Source organism: Cricetulus griseus, chromosome 5, assembly GCF_003668045.3.
Source record: "Cricetulus griseus strain 17A/GY chromosome 5, alternate assembly CriGri-PICRH-1.0, whole genome shotgun sequence".
NCBI classification, from domain to species: Eukaryota; Metazoa; Chordata; class Mammalia; order Rodentia; family Cricetidae; genus Cricetulus; species Cricetulus griseus.
Window position 1 is genome coordinate 80,323,813 of NC_048598.1, and position 7,996 is coordinate 80,331,808.

The following is a 7,996-nucleotide window of genomic DNA, read 5'->3' on the forward strand; positions in this document are numbered from 1 at the left end:
ATCTCAAAAGGCAAAATATGTAGAAAAAGAAAAAATATTAGACATAAAAACCTAAATTGAGACAAAAGGGCACAGAATCATGGGCAACTAGAAAATGCAAGGTAGCCTACATCACTTCTCATTTGAGTTTTAATAAGAAAGAGCAAAATACATGAGGTGATGATGGAAGTGAGTTTTCAAAGTCTGGCAACTACTAATATATAAAAGGCAATGATACCACATTTTCTCTATCCATTCTTCAGTTTAGGGGCATCTAGGTTTCTTCCACATTCTGGCTATAACAAATGATGCTGCTATGAACATAGTTCAACAAATGTTCAATCCATGTTGCATGACTATGCTTCTTTTGGGTATATGCCTATGAGTGGAATTGCTGGGTCTTTTGGTAGACTGATTCCCATTTTCCTGAGAAATCACCATACTGATTTCCAAAATGGCTTTATAAGTTGACACCCCCACCAGCAATGGAGAAGTGTTCCCCTTTCTCCAAATCCTCTCTGGCAATAAGCTACCATTGGTGTTTTTGATTTTAGCCATTCTGACAGGAATAAGATGGTATCTCAGGTAAATCAAAATTGATTTGCATTTCCCTCATGGCTAAGGATGTTGAGCACTTTCCTATATGCCTTTCAGCCATTTTAGATTTCCCTATTGAGAATTGTCTATTTAGTTCTGTACCCAACTTTTTTTTTCCTTTTTTGGTTGAATTTTGCTCAAGGAATTGCCAACCAAATAAGTTGAGAACCATGGTGTTGAGAAAAGACCTCAAAAAAAGGGTGACTGATCACAAGAGGGAGTGGGGATGGGAGGGAAATGACTGCAACTTGCTTCCAGGGACTGGAGAAAATTGAAAATAAAAGAAAATAAAAAAGAGGGTTGGAATCCATCTTTCTTCTGTGCTAGTTATCCTTGCCTTCATCCCCATGTCCTTCCTCCCCTTTGTCATCATCTTCATCTTCTTCACCTTCATCTTCATCCCCTTCTTCATCTATATCTTCCAAGTCTTCCTCCTCTTCATCATCATCATCATCATCATCTGCCTCTCCTTCTTCATCATCCATATCAGGAACCAAATAGTACTGCAAGGGGTTTGGCCCAATATCGTCTTTGATGATCTCTCCTAATTCATCTGCACCTGCATCAGAATGGTCAGTAAACCAGGTAAAGAAGCTCCCTGGATCTTCATGTGCCTCTTCCTGCTGACCTTATCTGCGTTTGACTTGAGTGTTTTGTCAAATCCTTTCCAGATTCCTATTTGATCTCCTTGGACTTTGATGACAGGTCACCACTCTCACTCAGATGAAATTCTTTGGAGAGAACTTTATTTTCGAAGTAAGGATTTTCATCAAAATAAAAATCTATTATGTAACCTGATTTAATGTCTTCAAATTCTGTCACTTCAACTCTGGTTAATTAATGCAGACCCTCTTAATCTTCCTCCCCAAGCAGCGTTGACAAATGTTGCTACCCAAAAATTTGGGATTTTGGCGATCAATTCTGACCTCTTCTGAAAACATGGCTGTGGGAGTTTGTCATATTTTTGTTCTACTTTCAAAATTTCCTCACTGGCTTGTTCATTATGCCAGTCTATTTCATTTTGTACTTCATCAATGTGTTCAATTGCTACTTGCTATTCTTGTTCTCCCTTCGGCAGGCCAAGAGAGGCAGGCTTGTCCTCCACCTTCACTGCAGGGACCGACTTGGGCTTCTTGGACTGGGGCAGGAGCTTAGATTTCCATTTTGGGGCCATGGCACAAGGGAAGTTGCAAGAGGCCATCACCCAGAGCCTCGGGGATCAGAGCAGGAAGAAAGTGGAAGGAACTGCAGGAACATCAGGTGTGGGAGTGTACCCAAATTTTTAATTGGATTGTTTGGTGTTTTGGAGACTAGCTTCATTAGTTCTTCATAAAATTTGGAGACCAGCCCTCTGTCAGATGTGGGGTTGGTGAATATCTTTTCCCATCCTATGGGCTGCCATTTTGTCTTGCTGACTGTGTCCTTTGTCTTAGAGAAACTTCTCAGTTTCAGGAGGTCTCATTTATTAACATTCAATCTCAGTGTCTGTGCTACAGGTATAATCTTCAGGAAGCTGTCAACTGTACCAAATCCACTGAAGGATAGATCCCACTTTCTCTTCTAAGAGGATCAGTGTAGCTGGATTTATTTTGAGGTCTTTGATCCATTTGGACTTAAGTTTTGAGCATGATGATACACATGGAATTATCTGCAGTCTTCTACATGCCAGCATCCAGTAATGGCAGCACCATTTGTTGAAGATGTTTTCTTTATTCCTTTATATATCTTTAGCTTCTTTGTCAAAAATTACGTGTTTGGGCCGGGCATTGGTGGTGCAGGCCTTTAATTTCAGCACTAAGGAGGCAGAGGCGGGCTGATGTCTGCGAGTTCGAGGCCAGCCTAGTCTCCCTAATGAGTGCCAGTTTAGGTTCCAAAGTTATACAAAGAAACACTGTCTCAAAAAAACAAAAAATAGGTGTTTGTGGGTAATATGGGTTAATATTAGGGTTTGAATTTGATTCCATTGGTCTCTGTCTATTTTTATGCCAATACCAAGCTGTTTTTAGGACTATAGCTTTATAATAGAGCTTGAAGTCAGGAACCATGATGCCTCCAGAAGTTCCTTTATCGTACAGGGTTGTTTTCGCTAATTCGCCATATAAAACTGAGTATTGTTCTTTCAGGATCTGAGAAGAAAATTTGGTACACTGACACAATGCAGTACTACTAAGCAAAAAAAAAAAAAAAATACAATGGAATCTTGAAATTCACAGTGAAATGGATGGAACCAGAAGAAATCATTCTGAGTGAAGTAACCCAGTCTTAAAAAGACTAACTAAATCATATATGGATTTTACACATGGAGCAAAGGATTACCAGCCTATAATACACATCACGAGAGAAGCTAGGAAACAAGGAGGAAGCTAAGAGGGACATGCGTGGTTCCCTGGAGAAGGGGAAAGAGTCAAGATCTCATGAGCAAATTGGGAGCATGGGTGGAGGGGAGAGGGAACAAGGAGAATGAGAAGGGAAGAAGAAGAGGGCTGAGGAGGACATACAGGAACAAGAAGGTTGTGTAGGGGAAGGAATAGAGGATAGTAAAATAAGAGATACCATAAGATAGGGAGCCATTATAGGTTTAAAGAGAATCGGGAACTTGGGAAATGTTCAGAGATCTAAAATAATGACACCAACTAATAATCTAAGCAACAGAGGAGAGGCTACCTTAAATGCCCTCCCATGATTAGATTGAGGACTAACTTATATGGCATCCTAGAGCCTTCATCCAGCAGCTGATGGAAGTAGAAGCAGATACCCACAACTAAACACTGAACTAATCTGTTATCAAGTTGCAGAGAAGGAGGAGGGATAAGCATAGGTGTCAACACAAGGCGTGTGAAACCCACAGAAACAGATGACCTGAACAAGGGGGAATCTCTTGACCACAGACAGATAGCTGGAAAACTAGCATGGGACTGCTCCAGACCCCATGAATGAGGGTGTCAGTGAGAAGACCTTGGAAATCTATGGGCCCCCTTGTATATCAGAACTTATTCCTTCCACAAAAATGGACTTTGGGAGCCCATTCTACATAGAGGGATACTCCCTGAGCCTAGACACATGGGATGGGCTTGGGACCTATCACAAAGGATATGACAGACTCGGTGGATCCCCCATGGAAGGCCTCACCCTCCTTGGGGAGTAGAAATGGTTTGGGATAAGTAGGGTGTTATTAGGGGACAAGGGAGAAGATGAGGGAAAGCAAATGGGGAATAACATGTAATAAAATCTAGTTTCTTATTAATAAAAATAGAGAAAATGGCAATTATTCATATTCCACTTTGCCCTTTTATAGCTACATTAGCATAGTCCTTTGATAGAACTTTTTTTCACATAGGATGGAGAGATTTCTCAAACTTTATTAGGCAGAGCGCTATATTTACACCTCTCTCTTCTTCAGACTTACAATATTTTGATTCACTTTTATGCAGTCACCAGTCTTGTAATTTATTTTCCAATCCCAAGTGGTCAACCCTAAACACTTGTGCATATGAGTAAGACTACACAATTAAGCAGATTGTGTATTTATGTACCACAAGATAAGTAATAACTACTGAATTATTTTCTGATATGAGTGAAATAATTCCATCATAATTTTAAAAAGGTAATTCTTATAAACAGTGGTTATTCTTTCCTGTCAGGTCCAATAGCCACTTTTAAATTAACCATACATTGGCAGAATATTAACTTAACCCACTTCTATTAATCTACATATTAATATGTGGTCTATGGCTTACTGGTTCTTTAATGTCTTGTCCCTTGCTTAGCTGGATTACATGTGCTCAGGCATTAACATTCTTCTCCAGTATCTCTGCTTGAGTACATGCAATGCCTGTCTTTTTATGACTGGGTTACCTTTCTCAGAATGGTTTCTGATAGTTCTATGCATTTTCCTTCAAAATTTCAAGATTCCATTGTTTTTTCTGATGAATAGTACTCCATTGTGTAAATGTACCACATTTTCTCTATCCATTCTTCAGTTGAGGAGCTTCTAGGTTGCTTCCAGATTCTGGCTTTTAGAAATAATTCTGCTATAAACATAGTTGAACAAATGTCCTTGTTATATGAATGTGCAACTTTTGGGTATATGCCTCAGAGTGGAATTGCTGGATCATGTGGTATATTGATTCCCATTTTCCTAAGGAGTCACCATACTGATTTTGAAAATGGCTGTACAAGTTGGCAGTCCCATCAGCAGTAGAGGAGAGTTCCCATTTCTCCATCTTCAGCATAAACTTCTTCATTTTTATTATGGTTATTGATTTTTAGTTTTTTTGAGGATTTTCTTGTGTATTACTATTTATGTCTTTTCATCTATATGTGCTTTTTTGGTTTTTCTTTTGACTCTCTTTTTCTTCATTTTTTTTATTCTACTATGGCTTGCTCATTTTGTTTGTATCTTATTTTATTACTGGTTTTAGATATTTACATATTTTACAATAGGAGAGAATGACAGTCTGTAGCTACTTTTATGGGGGAGCTGGAAAGAATTTGGGGGGTGTTGGGGATTAGAAACCACAATCAGAATATACTCATGGTGTTCTCTCTCTCTCTTTCTCTCTCTCTATGACATGTAAAAGAAGCTTGTTTCTAATTGAAATTTTTTTCTCATTATGATTATAATAATAATAAAAAGGATATACTGTTTGAAAAAATATTTTCTGTAGCTAAAATTTTAAATATTTTTTCATTGGTAATATATAAAATTTTCACTATTTTCACATATTTTATTAAATTACTATATCAAAAGTTGATTGGATAATAAGGACAAATTTCAAAAAATAATGTAGAAAGAAGATAATAATTAAAGCATTTCCATAATGATGTATATGTCAAAGTTCTCAGCAACATTAATTGGATACTCAATAATTTTGCACATTAGAAAAAAAGAAAAGCAAAAATAAATATATATAAGCTTCCCACCTCCTGCAAAAATTAATCTAGTATAATATATGATTCCATTAATTGAAAATGCAAATGAATTTCTAATGATAGGATGAAGTTATGTGAAATAAAATTGAAACATGTGGGAGGATGGGAGAGACAAAGCACAAAATGTTTTTAGGTACTTCTGTTTATATGCCCACTATTATTATGTTACAAAAGGTTTTTCATGTATAAACTGAAAAAATTTTTCAAATCATGCATTTTAAAATTTTCCAGATTAAAAACATGTTGTTAAGTAAGTTATGCCTGCATGGAATTGTAATTAAATAGTATTAATGCCACTTTAAAATAAAAAATGTAGTTTAGAGAAGTAATTCTTTCATTGATGAAAATAAAACAATTAAATATTGAAAGAGTGAAGCTTCAATTATTATACTCTGATTGTAGGTCAAGCCAGTGAAATTCTAAGTTTTTTTTCTCAGAGTGAAAAATGGAATAATAAATTTAATATATTGCTTTTCAAGACTCAGTAACATGGGAGAAATTTTCAAAGTTCTCTTTTTCAAAAACTTAATTGTTCTCATATTTCCTTGAGAGAAAAGCCATTTCTCAACATTGCTAACTTGTTTCCCAAACAATCTAAAAACCACTTCTTACTAAACTGTATTAAAAAACATTTAAAGTGAAAATCTTTCAGAAGAAGTAAAAGATTAAATTGCCTCATTCCAGAAACCTTTATATGATTTAAATTTAACAGTGACAAAACAAATCAATAATTAAAAGTAGTTCATATGGTAATTGCAAGTGGAAAAATTGTGGAGAGGGTTTGGATCTCCTCTGCTTCTGTGAAGACTGAAAGGGCTCTCATGGTAAGCATTAAAATCATTCAGGATCTACTTTGTGTTGTCCACCCGGGTCAGGCAAGGGTAATCCTCATTGGTTGACTTGTCTTTCCTGGTACACATTTTAAGCATGATGAAAGGGATATTGTTAATCAACTTTTTTTTTTTTTTGAGGAGCACTATGTTCAGGCAGCAACTGAATATGAAATGTTTCCTGAGATAGCCTACAGAACAATGAAGTCCTGAAGAGGAAATGCAACTTTCCTATGAAGAGTTTGCATAGCATTGTGAGAAACTGATCCATGACATGGAATTCAACTCCCTCTATTCAGTGTGTTCTTGGAGAACTACCCTTCCCACAACCTTTTCAATTTAATTCTACTCTAAATATTCATCCTGATATATCACCAAGCATAGTGGGAGTTTTTATAATAGTAAGTTTATATTCCATGCCTGCATTTATCACATGCCAGTATCCTCTTCTGAATCACTGTGGGGATAAAATATTTTAAAAATGCTAATACTTGGATAGGAAACATCAGAATAACAAAAAATGCCCACCTTAAAAGTGATGTCTTGATTTTTTAACAACACTAAATGAGGTATATCTTCATTTATATACTTTGTAGTGAAAACATTATAAAAATCAGAGCAAAATCAATAGTGTGTACAGTATGATGAATTGTTTTCTATTGAAGGAAATTGAAAAATCATGTCCTGTAACAAATTTTTCTTTGTCAACTGTCTTTATTAATTCTTTTACATTCTAAGATTTGCAGTTTTGCAGTGACTTCTGAGTATTTGATAGATCTTGTGTCACACAGGTAAAAATGGGGAACAAAGGGGCTTCTTCTGGAATTTGGAAAATGGCATATGAAATTATGTTGACTTCATTTTGGAAATTCTAGGAGCCCCAATTGCTTAGTGAATGGACCCATTCACATTCAGTTATGAAAGTGACATTCATTCCCTAAGCAGTTGACTGTTACTCTCCCTGAATATTCTGGTCTTTGGTAGTCATTATCTGTTTTTAAAGGAAAACAAGTTAAAACCAATTCTTTAACATGAAACTGCATGGAGCCCAGAAAAAAATGTAAATGCATTTGTCTGTTAAAATAAAAGGTTATGATTAGTGAAAGAAACAACTTCATAAACAACAACATGAAATTTTGCATTTTAGTTCCTAAGAAAGAGTTTTGGATTATTTCATTTTTAATGGCTAGCAATATGTGTGATGTGAAGAATGTGAATCCTTCAAAGTAGCCTACAAATTTATTTTTTAATTTAATTTTCTTTAATTTAAAATCAATCTTATTTTACATACCAATCCAAGATCCAACTCCTTCCTGCCCTCCCATTTCCCCAAACAACATCCCATCCCACCCCTGATCCACTCCTTAGGGAGAGAGTGGCCTCACATGGGGAATTCATCAAAGTCTGTCACATCAATTGGGGGAGGACATAGGCCCTTTATCATGTGTCTAGGCTGGGGGAGTATCACTTTATAGGAAATGGTCTCCCAAACTCCTTTTATGCACTAGGGATAAATACTGTTTGCACTGCCAGAGGCTCCATAGAATGTCCAGGCTCACCAACTGACATCCATGTTCAGAGGCCTGGTTGCTGGATGCCCAGCTGTAAGACTGAGATTTGTGAACTCCAACTTATTTAGCTCAGCTGTTTCTGTGGGT

At 36.5% G+C, this 7,996-nt stretch overlaps 1 pseudogene across 1 annotated transcript; it reads right to left on the bottom strand.

Moving 5' to 3' along the window:
• Nucleotides 1-899: 899 nt before the first annotated feature.
• LOC100764554 lies at nt 900-1,776 on the bottom strand (annotated as a pseudogene). The gene has a single exon (XR_003485857.2). The product of XR_003485857.2 is annotated as a protein SET-like (transcript).
• Nucleotides 1,777-7,996: the final 6,220 nt, after the last annotated feature.